The 22334-nt window shown below is 39.6% G+C and overlaps 1 protein-coding gene across 4 annotated transcripts in view; it reads right to left on the reverse strand.

Moving 5' to 3' along the window:
- PIP4K2A (phosphatidylinositol-5-phosphate 4-kinase type 2 alpha) overlaps nt 1–22334 on the reverse strand; it is a 176985-nt gene that overhangs the window by 79571 nt on the left and 75080 nt on the right. The window contains exon 1 of one of the 4 annotated variants that reach the window (XM_050804062.1): nt 4018–4039. The exons of the other annotated variants lie outside the window; for them this stretch is intronic. The gene's annotated coding sequence lies outside the window, so the exon portion shown is untranslated. Of the gene's footprint in view, nt 1–4017; nt 4040–22334 lie in introns of those variants that run through there. 4 annotated transcript variants of the gene reach the window in all.

Below are 22334 nucleotides of genomic sequence, written 5' to 3' on the forward strand. Positions count from 1 at the left end.
CCTTCCTATCAGTATCTGAAAATAGATACTTTCCACTTACCGGACTCATCCTAAGCAAACAAAATTCCTTTGTGACTCTGTGGCTGATAAAGCACATAAGGATTCCTTCCACCAAACAAATGACTTTGAACAATTTCTGCCCTGAGGTTCATTCGCTTTAAGAAGTGAATGAACAGAGAACTAAAATTAGGACTATTAGGAGATAAGAGTTGAGGGTATCCAGAGCTACTGAAGTAACTCATGGCTGGAAGTTCTAACTGTTACGTCCCTGTCCGGCAAACAGAAGGGCCCTGCAGTTGTGATTAGAACTTTCGCTTGTTCTCCACAAAGGTATAAAAAATGACCTCAGGTGCACTGCTAAGAAAATATTTTCCATAACGTCACCTAGAAAAGGCCATCACGTTGCACAATCCCCTCCACACCATGCTCTTCTCCAGAGCTATCTGCGCACAATTTATTTCTAGAGAGGTGCAGAGGGCTTGGTTGGGAGCTGAGACGCAGAGACATTACAGCTTCGATTTTAGAACCATGCTCATGAACACAGCAGAAGGCTGCCTGGCTGGCACAGAATTACCCACATTAGGTGCAACACCTACGACCCCTCCTTCAGAATACTTGGAAGTTGCGTCCAATTTGTTTGAAAAATGGGGAAACTACCACTATTTATACACCAAAGTTCGTATTTTTGATGTGTATTGGTAGCAACCAGAACATACTTAGCACAAAGACCATCATGAAGGCATCATTTTTTCTTACTTTTTTCTAAGTGTCTTCTTGGGAGGATGAGGGATTACCTAAACATTTTTATCTGATTTTCACTATCGGATATTCATGTGTAGTTGTTAATTTTGTACTAGGGGAAAAAATCACCAACTTGAGCACCAGCTCTCATTTGGAAATAATTTTTATAATATTACAATGAATATAGGTTGAAACAATTAAGAACTTTATAAAAATGAAGTTCTAATATGATTCAGGCATGTAGCCCACACTTGGAATGCTGTGGCTCTCATTACAACTTGCCCTGCAAACCAAATAGCAATTTGAAAGCTCTGAGGTTTCAGAGGGACAGGCAGGGCAAATTAGAATCAGTTACAGAGGTAGGAAAAACCATGCAGCTGAAAATGTCTGGGAAATGTACTTTTATTTGTCTTGAGGCAAGAGGTCAATTTTCTACAGCTGCTTCATCAATATTCATTTTCTTTTACTTTTCTTTTTTCTTTTTTTTTTTTGAGACAAAGTCTCACTCTGTTGCCCAGGCTGGAGTGCAATGGTGCGATCTCAGCTCACTGTAACCTCCCCCTCCTGGGTTCAAGCAATTCTCCTGTCTCAGCCTCCCGAGTAGCTGGGACTACTTGTGGGTGCCACCATGTGCGGCTAGTTTTTGTATTTTTAGTAGAGATGGGGTTTCACCATGTTGGTCAGGCTCTCGAACTCCTGACCTCAGGTGATCCACCCGCCTTGGCCTCACAAAGTGCTGGAATTACAGGCACGAGCCAACACGCCCAGCCAATACTCATTTTCTAAGACCATTTTTTAAAAGTTGATGTTTCTTTATCTCCAGATAAGACAAAAATCAAAGGTCCAAGTATATTTTAATTAAAACTTTCTTCTGAAATCTGAGTTACCTTCCAATATCTACAAAATAAATGTTTTTTTTTTTTTGACAAGCCAAATAAAGTTGTTCTGATGTGAAAGCTGAGTAGGAATGAGAATAAAAGCACAAAGGTCCTCCTTTCCAGGGTCCATAAACTCAAAAGCCTAAATGAATTCACTTCAGCAGATTTTTCTGTTGAACAAGAATCATTAAGTCAATCTTTTGATTAATGGCTACTTGACTAAAATTAAAATGTCATCAGAAATATTTAAGCTCTTGCTTAGAATCTTACTTTAATTTATAACATAGACACAAACTCTCCCATCTGTCAACTTGGTATCTGCAAGCTCAATCAGACTCTTATGGACATCCTTGCTGGCTGGCCCACTGTCAACTTCACACAAAAGAATGTAGTCATGTTAAAATTCTACCTCCCATGAACCATAGAATCTGACATAAAACTACTGAGTTCAGGCCAAAAATTTATAATCTAGTACAGAGGTAATACGGCTTTTAAAAAAATTCAAACAAAGACATTGCCAATGAAAACAAGAGCTTACAACGTGGTCCATTCAAAAGGGCCCCAGGCTCAGGGAGTCAGGAGACCTCTGACTGAGCCCTGGTCAGCCACGTCACCACCCTCTGGCCTTGAGCAGAGTGCCCCAGCACTCTTGATCTTGCTTTATACTTTAAAAAACGAGTTTGAGGAGAGATCACAAGTGATGTGTGCTTTGGCCCAGATAGTGATTTAGAAAATGCTTGAATTAATTACCAATCTTTTCAGACTTGAGAACATTTACATTCAAATTTGGATTTCTGGCTTCTTTTAAAAATGGGAAGATCTGGCACCCGGCCCGTCATCATTCATCTGGTGCTGAGTAGCTATGGGGATGCACCCTCTAGTTGGGCACAGTTCCTGCCACTCCCTGGAGTCTCCTGCCTGGATGACTTGGCCCATTCCAGGGCTTTAGCCACCATAGGGCTCTGGTGCCTGCACTTGGGAGACATTCCCACAAATTCAGATGAATCACAAAACAACTTTCCAGAGATCCACTTAATTCCTGGAAGACACAGACAACCTCTTCAAATGTTTTGTTCAGGTAGATGTGGCAGTGCAGGGACAAAGGTTGGAAAAGAAGCCACAGCTCCAATATTCTAATCAAAGGCATTGCAGGTTCCTGGTCTTCCTTTGAAACTGACACAGGGACAGGGAAGAGATGCTAAATGAAGCTAATATGCCTGCAGTTGCCTGTAACCATGTCTTCAGCCATGCAAAGTAAGCATCACCGTTGATGCCCGGAAAAGACGGGATAAGACAGACAAGAGCCACATGCAGATGACATCATTTAAATCTCTGGACCCAGGAGATCTTGAGGCCAGCCTAACCCCACATCCTTTCCAGAGACAGAAACCAATCAATCCCCTAAGCTAGTGGAAGGTAAATTTCTACCACTTGCAATTGAAGACACTCAGATACTTAATGAATGTCAAATAAGAACTTCACTCATCCAAATGGCATGACCACTAGCAATTACACAGCACTCGAAGACACTGATCTTGAAAGTTTCAAATAAACATTTTCCTTTTAGTCAGATATTTAATATGCTAAAACAATTTAATACTTCCTGTTATCTTTCTGCCCATTCATCCTGGGATAAGGATGTTCTAAAACTAGAGTTCCCCAAGTGAGCTGTGAAGGCAAAGCTTCCAGAAGGTGCTGGACGATGCCAAGCTGGCAAGAAGCCCTAAATCTCATGCCCCTTTGGGAGCAGGGTCTGGCTAGCCATGGAGAAGATGGGGAGGAGTTCGTGTATGTAATACAGGTGTCCCTGGGTGCCCCAGATAACCACATCTGCTGAAAAAGTAAGCAATGAGTGACAGCCATGCATTTAGAAAAATCAATCACTGAAACACATCATTAATAAAACCTGTAAGACAATGGAGAAGGGGATGACATGTACAGTTCAGCATTTCACACTGAGATGTGTTCAGCAGACTTCATGGTTGCGAACTACGTTAAGATTCCAGAAGGAAGCAATGAAATCCTAATTCTGTTAGACCAGAACTTGTGTTTTTCTTTCCATGACCAGAACAGAGGGGCCGCCTGCTTTCGTGCCCAGCATCCATCCTGAAGGAACAATGAGAGGAAGGGTACAATGCTGCCGTGTACACTGCTTTCCCGGATTCCCATATTAAGAGATGACCTGACCATGCATTTTTATCTCTTTTCCTTCCAGAAGCTCTGCTAAGATGACAGTAAAGGAAGTTAGAGATTGGGGGAAAAACAAAACCACCACCAACAAACATGACAAGAACACTGGAGAGCAGACAATAGAAAAGGAGAAATGTCAAAGAATTTTTGAAAGACAGAAGAGAAGTAGAGGATTGTTAGCAGACAGAAGAGGAGAGAAAGTTGCTACCTCTGTGCCAGTGGCCACTTGATGCCGTGTGCTCCCAGATGCTGAGGGGCTCCACAGCTGGGGTTCAGGTGGCAGACGGATGGTGCGCTCCCTGTTGCTGACCACACCATCCCATCGCATGGAAGGCACAGGACTGACTCCTCAGAGACCCCAGCCCAAGAGGCTTCGGGCATGGGAAACCCATCTCACACAGGGCTGGGCTGGGTGTCACGGAGCATGGGAGGAGCCAGTGACCATCTGTGCTCTGAGGCCTGGGCCCTCTGCCGCTGTCCCCTGCTCTGCTGCAATCACACCTGTGGCCTGGGTCACTCCCCGTGGGGACACTGGAGGATACCCATTCTGGTGGAAAGGCCCCAGAAATATTAATAATTCCACCAGTGGGCGGCAGCACAAAGGCTGTCCTCTTCCCCACTATGAGTGGACAGGCACCGTCGCTCCACATACCCAGGACAGGCCGTCTGTCTTCCAGCACCTTGTTCTAAAACCTGAATGGACAGCAACAAACGACCGGACATGGGAGGAAAGCCTTTAGCATGAAGGAGACTAAAACAAATCTATAATTTTTTTCAATGCTATTTAACATCATGCAATACTAAATCACCAAATTTAGTACTTCACAAAGTACTAAAAATAACTTAGTCATAGTAAAGTAATGCTATTATTTTACCAAAAAAACTATGCATTATTTCAAAAAAAAGAAGGATGAGGGGAGAAAAGAGGTGGTGTGAGACAGCCAGCATCATCTGCCATGGCAGAAGCTCAATAGAAAATGCCTAACATGACAAATTCATAAACAATAGCACAAGCATATTACCTAGCAAACACCGGGGCAAATAATTATGTATAGCTGTGTAAACCAACATGGAACGTTCTCTAAGAAATAGTGCGGAGTGAGAAAAGCAAGATAGAGATGTGTTTAATGTGCTACCACTGACTTTTTTTTAAAAAAAGGTTACACATTCATGTGTTTGCACAAAGATCGAGTTTGGGTGTCTGCAGTGAGGGGTGAAGCTCACCTGTAACGGTGAGCCTCTGTACTGTTTAAATTCTGGATCACAAGTTATTTTCATGGTAATGATGGAGAGAAAAACCAAAGTGCTCACGAAGCATTTAACTCAGGAGCAGACCACAGCTCTAAGGCAAGGGTCACAAGGGTCTTCCACAAGGGCAGTGTGCTCCCCAGGGAGAAGACAGCACAACTTCTCTATGTACTGTATACTAAAAGGCTGCCTTTACAAAGCTTGTTTGATGAATGCCCTCCTCAGTCCGATGTGAGCGTCATGAGCTGTATACTGGAAGGGAGGTACCCCGCGGAACAGTAGGAGCTTAGAGGTTGGCAGTTGGCAGGGGACATCCATGCATTGCTCAGGTCAAATGCACTGCAACTGACTGTAGGTTATATGTGCCCAGGTAAGTGGATTTACAGATCATACCATCTGGCTTTAACTAAGCGAAATCAACCCTCACAAAACAGGCAAGTGCTTAAAAGGATGCCTGAAAAACAACCACATGGGCTGAAGCTAATGTTAAACACACAAGGACCAATTAACAAGAAGCCACGTGGCAGGCCTAAGACTGAGCCCTGAGCTCCCAGGGTTCTCACTATCAGTCACATGATGAGGTCAAAGCACCAATGATTTCATTAGATATGACAAGAATAGTTCATAACAATTAAAATGACTGGGAAGACCTCATTTAAAATGTGGACTTCCATTCATTTTTGTTCATGATAAAGCTTCCCTAAGTGTACACTGTGCCTAGAGACACCAGCTAATGATACTACAGAGCTATCAAAATGGGCAAGTCATGTAAAATCTAAGCACTCAGGACCTGAAGACAAACAATTCTAGTTTATTTCACTATGTTTAACATTGTGCAGTACTACACTACAAATTGAGTACTTCGCAAAATTTTGCTAATTTAATGATTAACATGTAGAAGCTTCTTCCTGGGTTCCTTTGCTAGCAAAAGACTAAAAACCATATATTACTGGAGAAGCACTTGCTATTTCTACCAAGGCAAAAGTGGCTTAAAGCATGTAAAAACCAATATGGCATCAAATTTGAATGAATTCCTTTGTCAGCAAATACTGTTGGCAGAGGCACAGAAATACCAGTCAATATTTGAAGACTCAGGATTAGAATAAATTACACAGCCTACGAAGTTTGCTTTAGAATTGCATCAAAGTAAAGATGATTCTAACATTTCTCTGCTTCGGGTATTTGCTAACTTATTTCCTGTATTCAAAGAACTACTATGTGTGGTTGAGAGGGAAGAATAACATAAGCACTTTAAAAAAGTTGTGGAATTTAGGAGATGAGTCATGCACTTTTCCCTTACAAAACATGTGTCCCAAATTCACGGACCTTTGCAGGGGTCAAAGGTGCTTCTCAGTAGTATGTTACCTATCAGGGGGAAAAAAATCAGCACACTTTACGCTTCCTTTCAAAGTAAAGGTGAGACTCAACATTAACTGCTTTTCAAGAGAAACCAAAGCCTTGAGAGTTTTATACAAACAGATGTTTGGAAATATTTCCACTGTTTTGTTATCTTTTTGCCAAAAACAACGAAACTGTGTCACCTATGAAAACTTTTATATCAGCACACTTAGGAACTTGAAAATAGAATATTCTAGTGTATTAGAAATCTTGCCAGAGAGTTTCAAACCCATTTGTTAATGGCTTTTGAATCTATTTGTTAAGCGTTTAAAAATACAGTAACCTTCCAATAAGTTTCAGAATAAAATTTTACCATCTGAAAGTCAACTAAAAACCTTTGTGTATCTGGTGGGATGTGTTGAGAAAAGGAGGGTAATAATTTCGTATGACTTAGTAAAAATGGCCAGTGATATAATTCTTCCATTTGTATTTACAAATCTTTGTGGGGTGTATTTTTCAGAAATGAAAGCCATTAAAACAGATAATCAAAATATGCTAAACTTAGAGCTAGGCTTTAAAAAAATCACAATTAAAAGAACATTTTCTGAAAATTCAAAAATTAGTTTTACTGCTTTCATGAAAAAATTAATCTCTAACGGAGAGCAAAAGATTTTTTGTACTGTTAAAATTACTGAAAATATTTAATCTTACCTTTTTCAGTTCTTAAATATGGATTAAAATGTATAGAACATTAATACTTATATATGAATATAATGTATACATCACAATACATGTTATTAGTATGCCCTGATTTCACATACACACAGCTATGTGATCCAAAAAAATCTGGAGTCTATTGTTCTAAGGGAGATGTTTTCAAAATAACCTATCTTTATGCATCTATTACCCCAGGGATGGGGAAACAGGATGTTTGGCGGTGGACTTTGGCATTAAAAAAACAAAACAGTCCCCAGATATTTGTGATACAATTCTCTCCTCTTCTACATGCTCCTGGCATTTAGTTGGCACTGCTGAGAAAGAAAGTGACCCTCTTATACTCAGGCTGGCCAGAGGCAAGAGGCAGGGCCACGACACAGCATTCGCGCTTAGCCACAGCAACATCATGTTTTAAACACTGTCAAAAAACCTTTCACATAGACGTGGTTTTCGCAATACTGAAATAAGATTATTCTCACTGAACAGAAGAGAAATAAAGTTAAATAACTCAGCAGGGAGGGGAAATGCCCTTTCTTATCTCTTGGGTTATAAGAAGAAAAGTCAGATTCAGACTTCTGATAAAGGCTTGTGCTTACACCAATGTCATCTACACACTGGACTCCAGAGTCCTTTCTACCTGGACTCCAGAATCCTTTCTAGCTGGACTCTAGAGTCTTGAAGTGGGTGCCACATGGACAGAGATGACATTACAGCCATCCTGCGTGGTCCCGCTGATTCTCTTTCCATGGCCTGGTGGGAGGCTGCATTCCAGGAGCCTGCAAAAACTATGGAAGTTGGGAATATAAATCAGATGACTGCATGGGATACTCAGCATTTTTTATATCTAAATCCCAATCTTCTATGTTAATTTCTCCTACCCAAATTTCTAAAATATATTCTGCTTAAAAAAAAGAGTAACTTGCTTTTGAGTTCAGAGCTTTTCTCATATACTGAATTAATCATGTTTTCCTAGTGAGTTATAGTCTTTAGCCTAAGAGACTATTTCTAAAAATGCATGTTTTTAAAAAAATAAAAGCCAAAAGGCAACTCAAGTTTTGTCTAAAGAAATAATTGTTTAGCAAATAATATTTCAAAGCTATTGTATTCAGAACAAGAGGATATTGTTTATAAGACATACCACACTACATTTCTTACATAATTTTCTTTTGTGCCTCAAAATGTTTCTGAAAATTGAGGAGAATAAGGACGAGCTACCCAGTACAGCAAGTTGCTACAAAGATTTTTTACTTTAGGTTTTAGCAAACCCATACTTCCATCATCACATTGAAGTGTAGAAAATCACTTCCCAGTATAGATATAAATTTACTTCATATTTTAATGCAAAGTATAAGGGTGTGGTTTATAAAACAACCATTAGCTCAATTTCTTTTTCATAGCTGGAAACAGGATATTTTCATCTATATTTAGATGTATACTCACAAAAAATACTTAAGAACTCTACAAATAACAAAAATAACAAGTACTATCTTTTAACCTAGTAAAAAACAACTGTCACAGTTTCATGATTCATTTTCAAAAATATGTCATGCCAATTAATATGTATCTCCTACCCACAAATACTCCTATTCACAAACTGTCAAGAGAACAAAAATGCTACTAGTTGTTTTCATTACTTTAGGAAAAAGGGCATTTGCCATCACATGAGTTTTGCATAAATAATTCTCTCTTCTCCCCATCTCCTCCCACGCATTCTATGTATTCCATCAACTATAAAAATAGATGAACAAAATAAACCGGAGAATTAGATGTCAGAGAATCCTAATTCCTAATTAGATCAATTAACATTAATTTTCATTCTCCATATGCTATGAACATGAATCAAGCATGCAATCTACCCAGATTTAATCCAGGCAGTTCTCACTACATTTTAAACCTGGAAACCTCTAAAAATTCTTCTGAATCATTTGAGGCTAATAGTATTCATCAAGATAAAATGCAGACTGTGAGTATTTAACTCTCACAGTCTCTCCCACCAAACCACCCATCATCACAAACATATTCCTAGGAACAACATAGATTGCCCTAAGAGGTCTCTCAAAGGTTATTAGGTGAATAATGCAGATCTTAAATAGCATATTCGTTTCTTTAATATTTTCTCACAAATATCTCTTTTACATAAACTCTAATACACTGCCTTTCCCTGCTCATCAAGAATGCGAAATCTAAGAAATACTGAAAATACACCTGCATTGTTTAACCAAAAGCTAGTATGTTTAAAAAAAAAAAAAAAAGATAAGGAAAGCTGCTTGCTGTGGCTTTGTACAAACCTGCTGGGATATATGACACGTTGTGCTTTCATTGCTGGCATCTCACTATACGAGGGCTTTGCCTGTGTGCAAGGCCTTTTACTGTCAAATTTAAGAATCCCCATGATATTATTTGAGGACTCTAGTAATTTCTTATGTAAAGACAGTCTAGGGAGAATCTAAGAATATAAGCATTAGCTGTCATAACAGAATAAAACACAATTTTTCCCAATGAGAGAAAAGTTGGCCTATGGCTGTCATTATTCCCTACAATATTACAGCTACCTTAAGGGTGGGGACTAGATACATTCATTTTTCCACACTTGGTCCATTCCCAGGAACCAACTACAAGAAATAGTTGTTGACCAAATTTTAAACTCATTCCTTGGCTTATAAACTTTTAAAGTGACTTTACTATTATATCTAGCAAAGAAAAATCCTGATATTCATATTGATCTCTCAGAAACCCAAAAGCTACAATGCCAATGATTAAGTTTCTGTTTACCAAGTTACCAAAGTTCAGACCAATTAAACACAAGATGACTTACTAAAAGATGATTTTACTGGCACAAAATAAATACAATAAAATATTCTCCACAGACTAATCCCACCAGCTGAACAATTTTTGAAGAAGTTGTTTTTGTAAATGTGCACAGCATTTCAAACTTAAAAAATGTTCATATCCATTATTTAAGTCCTTTTTATAACATGAATCTTGGTCATTATAAAAAGTCTCAAAAATCACAGAAAAAATGGTACCCTAAATGCTTTAAAGTGTTGCTGTATACTCAGGAAATAGTAACTGTCGACAAAGAGTCAAACTCTGTAATCTGAAGAAGTTTATTGTGAGACACATATGAGTGACCAATGGCTCATGACAGAGCCTTCAGGAAATCTTAAGAACATGTGCCCCAAGGCGGTTGGGGCACAGCCTAATTTCACACATTTTAGGGAGACATGAGGCATCAACCAGAGACATTAAGATTCACATTGGTTTGATCTGGTAGAGCAGGACATCGTGAAGCAAGGGAGGGCAGGCCTTCCAGGTCATAGGTAGATTTAAAACTTTTCCGATTGGCAATTGGTTGAAAGAGTTATTCCATAGAAAGGAATGTCTGGGTTAGGATAAGGGGTTTTGGAAACCAAGGTTACATCATGCAGATGAAGCCTTCAGGTAGCAAGCTTCAGAAAGAATAGATTGTAAATGCTTCTTATCAGACTTAAAATCTGTATTGAGGTTAATGCTGGTTGGCTTTTCCTGAATTCCAAAAGGGAAAATGGTAGAATGAGGCATGTCCAACCCCCTCTTCCATCATGGCCTGAACACGTTTTTCAGGTTAACTGTGGAATGCCCTTGGCCTACAGGAGGGGTCCGTTCAGACGGTTTGGGGACCTTAGAATTTTGTTTTTGGTTTACATAACTCTCTATACTAAAAAAATCCAAAACAACAATTTTCTCTCCTATTTCCATATGATTTGTTGACAGCCCATCAAACAGAACAATTTACTAGAAACTTAATAATGCTTAAGGATTATTAAACTTTAATATACAAATACTTTTAAATTCACTGCCTCTAAACATACTATTGAGACCTTAAAAATGACAGGATAGCTATTAAAAGCATGCTTCATTTAATATTTCACTTATATGTGGTTAAAGGTCCAGCATACTTGCATTCTTTTCAAAAATGTGGAAGCCTAAAGCTCTCACTAGACCTATGATTATTCTAAGACAACTGCAGTCATACCTCGAGTCATACTGCAATTGGCAGAGGATGCCAGAACGGAATGACAATTTTTATTTCTAGGAAAGCAATCTATGCTAATTATAAAATAAGTCATCCTTTTTAAAGAAAATAAAGTTCTGTATTATAATTTAAAAAACAAGTGACTTTAAAGTAATATACAAACAAGACTGAAGATAAATTTAAAATACAAATAATGACCTACACTAAAAGTAAAATTCCAGGTGGTTTACTATTTCCACTGAGGAGGTAGGGCTAACCCCATCAGAACTTTAGGAAATCTCATTTTCCTGATTTGTTGACTAGCTAAATCAGTTTCACTAGTTTTCTCTTACCCTTTTCAACACTCTAGAGGAAATGTATTTCCTATTCCAACCAAAGACTACCCAGTCTTTGCTACAGTTTTTGTTTTTATTATCCCATGTACATACATGTGATAATAAGTGTTCAATTCCAAAGAGGGAGTGAGCAGGGGAGTCCTCCTTTCTATGCCTTTCAAAACAAGATTAAGAAAAAAAAATATTTTACTTTCACTAGATGACAAAAGGAAGCAGTATTAGATGTTCTCCAAAAATGTCTTCAGTTGACTGGACTAGCTACAATATGCTCTCTGTATTTCTTAAGCAGTTTCCATCTGACTCCAAAAGCACACCCAAGGCCAGGCGAAATAGCTCATGCTTATAATCCCAGCATGCTGGGAAGGCCAAGGAGGGAAGATGCTTAAGGTCAGGAGTTTTAAGACCAGCCTGTACAACATAGGGAGACCTCATGATTACCAAAAAAAAAAAAAAAAAAAAAAAAAAAAAAGCCAGATTTGGTGGCATGGAAAAACAAAAACAAAAAAAGCCAGATTTGGTAGCATGGACCTGTAGTCCCAGTTATTTGGAAGGCTGGGGTTTCGTATCAAACAGCCTTTTGTTTGATATGAAGCTGGTAATGATACCATGCCATTTCCTCCACCTAATTTCAATAATGACTTACACTGTTCCTGATGATCACCCTAACAGTTTAATCATGTGGTTTACATTTTTTTCCTCTAGCCCTATGGCACAGAACACTAAAAGTGAGAGTTCTGACCGTGTTTCTTATATATTGTGATGTTTTAAAGATTATTTCAAGTGCTCTGCTTTGTAGCTATTCAGAATATAAGCAGCCACTTAGATGTTAAAATACAGAATTACTAGATGACTGTTAAAAAATATGACTAGAAGGAATCATCTTTCTTATATACGAAACGGGGATTATTACAATGAAAACTGCTTTCCCTTGTAGATATGAATCCACCAAGTCAGCAGGTTCTAGAACTGCTGTATTTATCTGTGTTACAGCAGTGACCCAACTGTTCCGTTTTTAGACATTAGCAAATATATGATTATCAGCAAAACTTGAGAATGAGCCACAAAGGGTAACAAACTCAAAAACAGCAACAGCGAAATTCATATTCTGTTAAGTTTTGGTTTCAAAATCCCCAACAGTCCTCTAAAGCTGGGACAGGATATGCAGATTACAGGGATGACTCACCATCTATCAATTACTACAACATACTTGGGTTCTGAGTCCTCTCACCTTCCACTGTCATCCAACCTAATTAAGTCAGCAGACTCAGGCAAGGTTTGACACATCAACTCTCTTATTCTTCTTACAAAAGTAAATATTAATGGACAGGAGCATGGAAACAGGGACAAGACGGTAGGTAGGAACTAAAAGGACAGCTTCTCGAGATCAGGAGCCAAGTCACGTACCCTGACCAGAAAGCAGCACAACAGGCCACACACAGTACACTAACATACCATAGGATACGACGTTCAGTTTTACTTTGTATTGATGGTCAATACAGAGTTTCTTTGCTTTAGCAATAATCCCTCTTCCAAATATTTTTTTAATAACCTTTTTGTAAATAGTGATAATAATAGATTATAATTGTCATGGGCTCAATGTTTTTGTCTCCTCTAAATTCCTATGTTGGAGCCCTAACCTCGAGTGTGACTCTGTTTGGCGATGGGGCCCTTAGGAGGTATTTAAGGTTAAATCAGGTCATCAGGGTGGGCCCTGATCTGATGGAATTAATGTCCTTTGAAGTACAGACACCAGAGAGCTCACTGCCCCCACCCCCAGCCCAGGCCCACCATGTAAGGACAGGGGCAGAAGGCAGTCATCTGCAGGCCAGAAAGAGACCCCTCACCAGAAACTGAACCCTGCCAGAACCCTGATCCTGAACTTTCCAGTTTCCAGAACTGGGAGATAATAAGTATCTGTTATTTAAGCCATCCAACTGATGGCATTTTGGTAGTGGGTCTGAGCAGACTAATACAGTAGCCATAGAATAAGAATCTATGAGTTCATGTTCTATGGAAGAAGAGGAAACTCTTCCTTATAGTACAATTTCAACTATGTAGAAAGAATAATGAAAATAAAAAGTCAGCAATTTGCAAATACCACAGTAATAACTGTTACACATTAAGAATCAGCAATAAATATTCAATTTGGTGAGCAAAAGTATGGTGAGAAACAGGATATTTACACAATCTCTAAGTATCTCCCACAACATACTTAAAAACAAAGGGAAACAACAGTGACTTAACAGTGGAGAGAGCTGACATTGACATCACCATAACCAACTGACCAGAGTCAACAGCTTCAGTGATGAGATCAGTGGGCATCACGCGCCTTCTGATACATGCACTGAGATGGACGCAACACTAACGCTCTGGTATTCTTGTGAAAATTGCATAATGAATGCAATCATTAGGAAGCAAGCTCTCATTGAGAGCCATTCTACAAAACAACCAGTCTTCATGAAAAGTGTAAAGGTCATGATAGACAAAGACAGGAAATAGTCCAGAAGAAAGGAGACTAAGAGACATGACAACCAAATGCATCATGTGATCCTGGACCAGAAAGAAAACAAAAGTGGAACAAGTGCGGAAATGTAAATAAGAGCTTTCTATTATCATGCAGTCATTTTGTATCAGTGTTAGTTTCCTCATATTCATAACTGTACTATTTGTTATATAAGATGTTAACATCCAGGTGAAGGCCATTTGGGAGTTCTTCGTATTATTTTTGCAACATTTTTATATGACCAAAATTGTTTCAAAATGAAAATAAAAACAAACATTAAAATGGTAGTTTTAGTATAGTATGTACAACATTGTTGCTCTCCCTAATAATCTGCACCATCCTTACTAAAGTTGACAAGTTGGTGTTAGCTCAGTTTGTCGTTTTTATGCCACATAATGCATCTTACATACAATTAATTGGAATATTTCTCCCACACCCCACTGGTAAAAGCAAAGTCATCTGCTCTATTCCATGTGCAAGAAGCATGACCTCCGGTGGAGGTCACCAGGTACACTCATATACCTGGCACCTAGTTCAATGCCCCCTCACTGTTATTTTTTTATTTTACTCCATGACCTGCTGAACCAGCTCAGAATCTCTAGAGGTTATTTTGAAAGAAAAATTATGGGGAAAAAAGGTAGGGGGAAATAGGACATAAAATATTCTTGACTGTCTTACATTATCAAATTTGATGGATAATTTCCAATCAAAAGAAAAAAAATGTTTTACTTGTGGAAAGCAGTTGAGTTTTATACTTTGTTCTGTATTCTTTGGTTTTCTATTTGTATGGCCCCTTTTCATTCTCAACATTCATCATTTCAAAAAATGGCCCATAACAACACATCACTAAGGCTAACATTTATTTAAGGCTTAGTATACATCGGGCATCTGCTAATCCCCTTAACAGCCTCCCATGTAATCATCTTAACCCTGTGAAATGGGCACAACTATTACACAGCCCCCTCTTTACAGCAGGAAAACAGGGGCTGAATTAAGTGATGGCTGAAGGTCATGGAGACCTCTGCATGGCGCAGGGGATTCAGATCTGGGCAACACAGCTCCAGAACCTGGGCTCTTGGCCATGGCTCTCGAAGGCCTCTTGTTTTATAAACACATACATAAATGAAAGGGACATAAATTTTTAAAAGAAAAAGAAAAACCTGCTCAACTACTTAAAGTAGCCGGAGGGAAAGCTGCTTACGGGGTAGATGGGAGCTAGATTAAACAAACACACAGCCTCTCTGTAGAACACACTCACTTTCTGTAAATCTATGCGATCATCTGCTTTTTTGTTTTACCCACTCACCTACAGTAAAAACACCTTCATGGAAAAAAAAAATCCCAGCTTTGTCCCAGCTACCAGTAAAGAGAGGGAAAAAATATAATTATCTTCATCATTCAGGATAGGCTGGAACTTTGGGGTGCTCCTTGGAGCCAGGAGCAAAGGGTGCAGGCAGGGGAGGGGACCTTGGGGCAAGAAACCCAGGTCAAAGGGATTGGAGACATGGCGGGTGCTGAGTCCTTCTCACCTGGACCGTCATTCCTTCTTGCCACACCCAGAGCTGTCTGCAGTATGTTCCAAAAATGCTTCACATAGCTGGTCACCAAGGAAACAATAAATGCTAAACACTCGTGTGTTTTGTTTTCTCAGATCTTTGCCCCAGTATGGAGGCAACTGGGCATAAGCAAGGGGGAAGCCAAGCAAGCGAATTCACAGGTAGAAAAGTGAGTGTCGGCTTCTCAAGGCATCTCAGATGCAGTGTTAGGAGCGTGGAGCTGCTGTGAGGACAAACTGAGTCCACAACAGTGCCTGGCTCAGGCACTTCACCGTCATTGTCATCACTGTCCCCAGAGGGCTGCCCCAGAGTAGACGCTTAATAAATCTTTGCTGACTTTTATTGGAAACAAAATGTGGTTAAATCAAAATATGATTATGTGACTTAGAGTCATTATGAACATGAACTCAACAGAGAACCTGCAGCTGATATTCCAAAGAGCAGCTGAGAGGCAATGCCACCCTGAGCACCTGTGAAATCTATGTCCACAAATCACAGCACAGACCAAAGAGCCCAGCCAAAGAGGATGGGACAGAACAGAAGTGGCCTTGCCTGTTTTATTTAATTATCACTGGCAAATCTAAAACTACCATGTGTCACACCTTTTGCTATAGGAAACTGTAATGTCTTGCTCTGGTGTATCACCTTCCTTTCCTACAGTACTTCTTGTTTATATTTTCAAGTTTGTTTCCTTTAGATGTTATAGATTTGAGGGAACATTTAGACACTTGCTGACAAGGCTGTTCAAACAACTTTAGAATGCTGTATCCGTTTTGGTTGAGTTCTTTGCAGCAATATTATACCATATTCTGCATATGTTACTGTTAACCTATTTGGCATTTACTCACTTGTTTATTACAACACAATCTCTTAAAAGTCCAAATTTAGAAAACCGATTAAGAGGCGATTATTCACATTAGAAATGGAGACTGCCTTAAAAAAGGATCCACTTAAGTATTTCTGTCCAAGGTCCAATTCTTCTCTCTTTCTCTCTCTCCCTCTCTGTAGCAGAGGTGAAAAGTGTTTTAGGAGGCATAGATTTTTTTAATCTATAGAGAAATCATTTAGGAGGGAGCACACACAACTATGACATAAAGCAAAAATCATCCCTAATATCACCAAATACTTATTGACCTTTACTAGGCTGTAAAACGTCTTCCCTGTCAAGTTTCATCTTAAGTAACCACTAACCTTAGTGGCTTGTGTCCCCAAACAAAATTTCCAATTTGTGTGAAACCTGGGTCTTCCTTAAGATATAATGACTGCACTTTAACTGGGATTTTGAAGATGTAATCTACATCTTTTAGAGATCTATATAGTAACAGAAGACTACGATGGGGTGGAGAGAGTCATAGGTGAGCAATAGAAACAGTGAGGTTAGTGTGGGAAGTGCAGCAGACTTAGGGGGAGGGAGGGAGGCACAGGTGGAACATGACAGATTTGGGGGGCAGTGACACTATTCTGTATGGTACTATTAATATAATGGTGGGTACGTATCATTATATATTTGCCAAAACCCACACCATGTACAACACAGAGAAAACCCTAATGTCAACCGTGAACTGTGGTTGACAATGATATGTTAAGGCAGGTTCATCAAATGTAACAACCGTCCTGCTCTGGTACTGACTGAGATGTCAATGGTGGGGAGGCTGAATGTCTGTGTCTGGAAGGGCTTTGTGGGAACTCTCTGCACAGTTCTCTCAATTTGTTGTGAACCTAAAACTTCTGTAAAAAAAATAAAGTCTACAATAAATAAAAAGAAAAGTTGCTAACAGCATGAAAGGCTTTGATAATATTGAGAGGGAAGACACTGTTAACCACTGACTTTGAGGAGGAGGAAATGTTGGAGCCAGACCCTGAAGGAGGGAAAACACTTGGATTTGGATTCTTATCAAAGAGAGCATGTCACTAAACACAGAAAATGACAGTGAAGAACTTCAAGGGCCCAAACTGATGAGGATCTTCAGTGCTAGGCTGAATTCTGTGGGCAGCGAGGAAGCATGGAAAGTTATGAGCCAGGGGGTTCTATGATGAGGACCCTCTAAGGAGCTCAGTGTGTGGAATATAACTTGAAGCAAGGATGAGGACTGGAGGCCAGAATCACAATGCAGGACCAAGCAACGGGCGCTAAGAAAGCTTAAGAGGTTTCAAGTCTTTGAGACTAGAAGTGTGGTGAAGCCATTACCTAAAACAGGAAACGCAGAAAGAGAAGTCCATTTAGGGTACGTAGAAGATGCATTATTTGGTATGTCCACAGATTATTCATGTGGAGATGTTTAACATGCAGCCTCAAATGTGGTTCTGAGGCTGAAAACATTTAGAAGTAATCGGTAAAGAGATTTTATTTAAAGCTTTAGGAAGAGTGTAGCTATAGGAATTGATAATGTCACAAAGGGATTCAGGAGAAAAAAGAACATGGTGAAAATCTTCAGGAAGAGGACTCTAAAATGGAGTCTTTAAAAGGAACTGGAGAAAGAAGAACCAGAGGGAACAGGAAACGTTCTCTCCTGGCCATACTCAGGGAAGTACAGACACCCACCTCTGTCATCGCAACTGATTTTTCAAATGTATTTATTTTTAGTTTTTAAAGACAGCATCTCATTCTGTCACCCAGGCTGGAGTGCAGTGGTGTGACCACAGCTCACTGCCGCCTCAATGTCCCAGGCTCAAGGGATCCTCCCATCTCAGCCTCTTGAGTAGCTGGGACTGGAAGTGTGTGCCACCACACCTAGCTAATTAAAAAAAAAAAAAAAATTGTAGGAACAGGGTCTCACTATGTTCTCTAGGCTGGTCTTGAACATCTGGCCTCAAGCGATCTTCCTGCCTCAGCCTCCCCAAAGTGGCAGGATTACAGGCATGAGCTGCCACACCCAGTCAAAACTTGCTATGCACTCACCTCATTTGCTGTAGGGGCGTAGATACTGTCAAGCAAAACTTTCTCAAAGTTTACAGCCTAGGACAGGGAATACGGACATGTCCTTCAAGTCCGTAGTACAGACTTTCAAAACACAAGCTCAGAGTGTAAATATGTGGTCGACTGCACATTAACGGTCTCCAGTGAATCACACTTCTAGGTGTTCACACCTTTATGCAGCCCCTTCCCACAGTGACTCTGGTGCGGGCCGCGAAGCTGGCTTTGGTCACTGGGAAATCAGCAAACAAGACCATAAGCATAAGTCTGACAAGCACTGAGCCCTGGGCTTGTTCTTCTGGAAGGTGGTTACAACACCCCCAGCCCCAGTGTTCCCCAGGTGACTGTGGCCACGTGAATGAGACCAGAAGAACTGCCCAGCAGAACCCAGCCCAAATTGCAGAATCCCCAGCAAATAAAGGCTTGTTGTTTTAGCCCACTTATATATTAATAGCAATAGACAGTACAACAGAGCATTTTAAAGATGGAGGCAATATATGTCTACATAGGGTGGCAAGGAAGAGCAAATGTCAAGGAAGCTTTAGGTTTGGAATGGAAGTGTATATTTTAAAACCCACAGAAGAGTGAAAATGGCCCCATGATTTGAAACCTAGGTTGGTCTCTGGCACTAAGCACCTTTCTCAGTATGGCTCTTTTCAAACCGTTATATCCTCATCTGTTGATCCCATCCATAATGATCTAAGATCCAGATTCCATAGTTTAAGAGCTTAAAGGACCTAAAGATGACAAAAAGATTAATAAACTGAAGCCAAATAAGTGACTTATTACTAAAATAGCTCAAGAAATTACTTTTAGCATCAAGACCAGAAGCTAGACCTGCTACTGCTCAGCTGATGTGTCTTGGACTATGCAAACCTGCCCAGCCATTACAACTCATGCTGCGTAACTTAGCCTATCCAGACTATACACAGATTTGCTGTCCTCAAGAAAGCCGGCCTCTTGCATGCCCTAACGCACACGGGTTATTTGTTCTTTTCTTCCTTGTGCAGTGAGGCTCAATGGCTGGATGGAATCATCCAGGTGGCAAACAGCACAGAGCAAGACAAGGAGCGTAAAGTGCACCAGCCAAAATACTGCAGCAAACATGCTGCCCAGACGAAACCAGAACTCAGACCCATGCCACCAAAGCAAAGCAACTCGGCCACAAAGAGTGTAAAATCCCACAAAACGTGTTCATTCAACAGTCTTGATGCCCATCAAGCTGCACAATGTAAAAAGTACTTGTTTACTTAAAAGGATCTCAGCAAGTATACTCTGAAACAGACTTTTCTGAGTCACAGAATGATTCTGAATGGATAATCTGAAAATAAGTATAAACACAGTTCCGTAATGGATCTATAAGTGAATACTATCTCTGAAAAATCTGATCTTTGGAGATCCTGAGTGCTGCAATTTGATCGGCTAATTCTGGCATCACCTACCTCCTGAACAGTTCCCTGGGACCAAAGAACACAGTGGAATTTGCACTAATGATCCCCAATGGGGCTCCAGGAAGGTTGCATTTTGGATAATAACTTGCATGTTGAAACAGATTTGATCATCCTGGTTGAGTGTACTTGCTAAGAATGAATGAATAACATTTATAATGAAAATAAATATAGAAAGCATTGGGTTTTGATTAAAAGGAATACCCTATAAAAAATTAAGTGTTTCATAGTAAATTAACTCCACTCTTCTCTGCCACACTCTCTCCTTTCTTTGAACAATCTCTTCTGTCTCCATATTAAGTTTCTGCATGTATAGCCATACTCTTTGGTTAATCTGACCTCAATTTACAGCCTCTCTCAATAATTCTCCTCTCCTCTTTCCAGAATTAGCCTTCCTGACTTAAATTATTTTTTAAGTATGTCTTACAGTATTCCTATTCAAACTAAATATGTAACCAAAAGGAAAGAGCAGGAAGAGTCCAACAGAACCATTCATCTTTCTTCTTTTTCCCCTTATTTTCTCTGGATCCCATCTAAGTAATTTTCAAAATAAGTATCTTAAATGGAAATTATTTCTATTCTCTTAGTGAACAGAGATCAACTTTTAAAGGGGGAGGAAAAAAACTCACTTTTCTATTGTTATTGTGTGTTTGATGGAAAGAAATTCATTGACATATTTTTTGCCTTTTGAAGTATGTGGGACCTTGAAGTTCAGTGAAGGACAAAGTCCAAAAATCACGGTGTCTTAGAATATCTATTACAGTTCTTCTGTAAGATTAAAAGTATTATGCCCATATAACAATCTTAATGGCGATTCTTACTTGGTTAAAATCTTTATAGCACTTGGTTAAAGTCTTCTTTTGACAGTGTTTTTGTTAGCACTGCCCTGAGCATGTGCTTGGCTAACAGCGCCATGAGAGCAAAACTGGAAGGCATATTCTCAAGGCCACCCAGAAGCCCTAGTCCATACTTTCAACAAAATCAAATTAATTCGATTACACTGATAGGAAAAACAATGACTCATGGTCAAGATGTGGTGGGGGTTAGGAAATGGGGCAGAAAGAATCCTCAATAAAGAGCATCCACCAAATCAAAGACATCAGAAAAATCATTTAAAGCACATCAATTAGCCAATCATATCCAAGGAAGCCAAGAAGGAATACCAAAAGCACATTTAGGTAATTGTCAACCTTTACCATGCATGTTTACCATGCATGTAACAAAAGTGCTCAGAGAAACACCAGCTGAGCTTGCCAGAAACACCCATTTACTTTATACTTGAGAAATCAAAAAAAGCTAAAAAAAAAACAAAAAAAGGAATTAACATTTTGATTAACTTAGAGACATAAAACAAATGTAGTTCTCTAACTTCTCCATTTGAGAGTTAGGATTAAGGTTTTTTTTTTTTTTTTTTTTTTTTAAATATGTCCAACTTTTCTTAGGTTCAAATTGACTTAAAAATTAGTGCGGAAACGACTGTTTGACAGCTTTGAAGAGAGCAGTAGATCTCCCAACATGGAGGTTGAGATCTGAGAAGGGACAGACTGCCTGCTCAAGTGGGTCCCTGACCCCTGAGTAGCCTAACTGGGAGACATCCCCCACTAGGGGCAGTCTGACACCCCACACCTCACAGGGTGGAGTACATCCCTGAGAGGAAGCCTCCAAAGCAAGAATCAGACAGGTACACTCGCTGTTCAGCAATATTCTATCTTCTGCAGCTTCTGCTGCTGACACCCAGGCAAACAGGGTCTGGAGTGGACCTCAAGCAATCTCCAACAGACTTACAGCTGAGGGTCCTGACTGTTAGAAGGAAAACTAACAAACAGGAAGGACACCCACACCAAAACCCCATCAGTACGTCACCATCATCAAAGACCAGAGGCAGATAAAACCACAAAGATGGGGAAAAAGCAGGGCAGAAAAGCTGGAAATTCAAAAAATAAGAGCGCATCTTCCCCTGCAAAGGAACGCAGCTCATCGCCAGCAATGGATCAAAGCTGGATGAAGAATGACTTTGACAAGATGAGAGAAGAAGGCTTCAGTCCATCAAACTTCTCAGAGCTAAAGGAGGAATTACGTACCCAGCGCAAAGAAACTAAAAATCTTGAAAAAAAAGTGGAAGAATTGATGGCTAGAGTAAAAATTAGTGCGGAAAAAAAGTGGGTAATACACTCAAGAATACAAATTGTCCAGAACATAGAGTGTGCACAATTCACAGAATACCCTGAAATTTCTTTAAAATTAAAGCACATTTGTTTCACAAGACAAAATGCCTCAAGCTTTCCTAACTAAAATCCCTAAGTGAACTTATTTGCTATAGTGAATAAAAGGAAGTTGCCACAGCTTAAAACTGAATATCCTTTTACTGATCCCTTCCCTTCAAGAAGCATAGGTTTTTATGAACACCATCAAAACTGAAAAGTTGTATTTAAATTCACAAAAGCAGGTGTA

The sequence above is a fragment of the Macaca thibetana genome, chromosome 9, assembly GCF_024542745.1.
Source record: "Macaca thibetana thibetana isolate TM-01 chromosome 9, ASM2454274v1, whole genome shotgun sequence".
Classification (NCBI taxonomy): Eukaryota; Metazoa; Chordata; class Mammalia; order Primates; family Cercopithecidae; genus Macaca; species Macaca thibetana.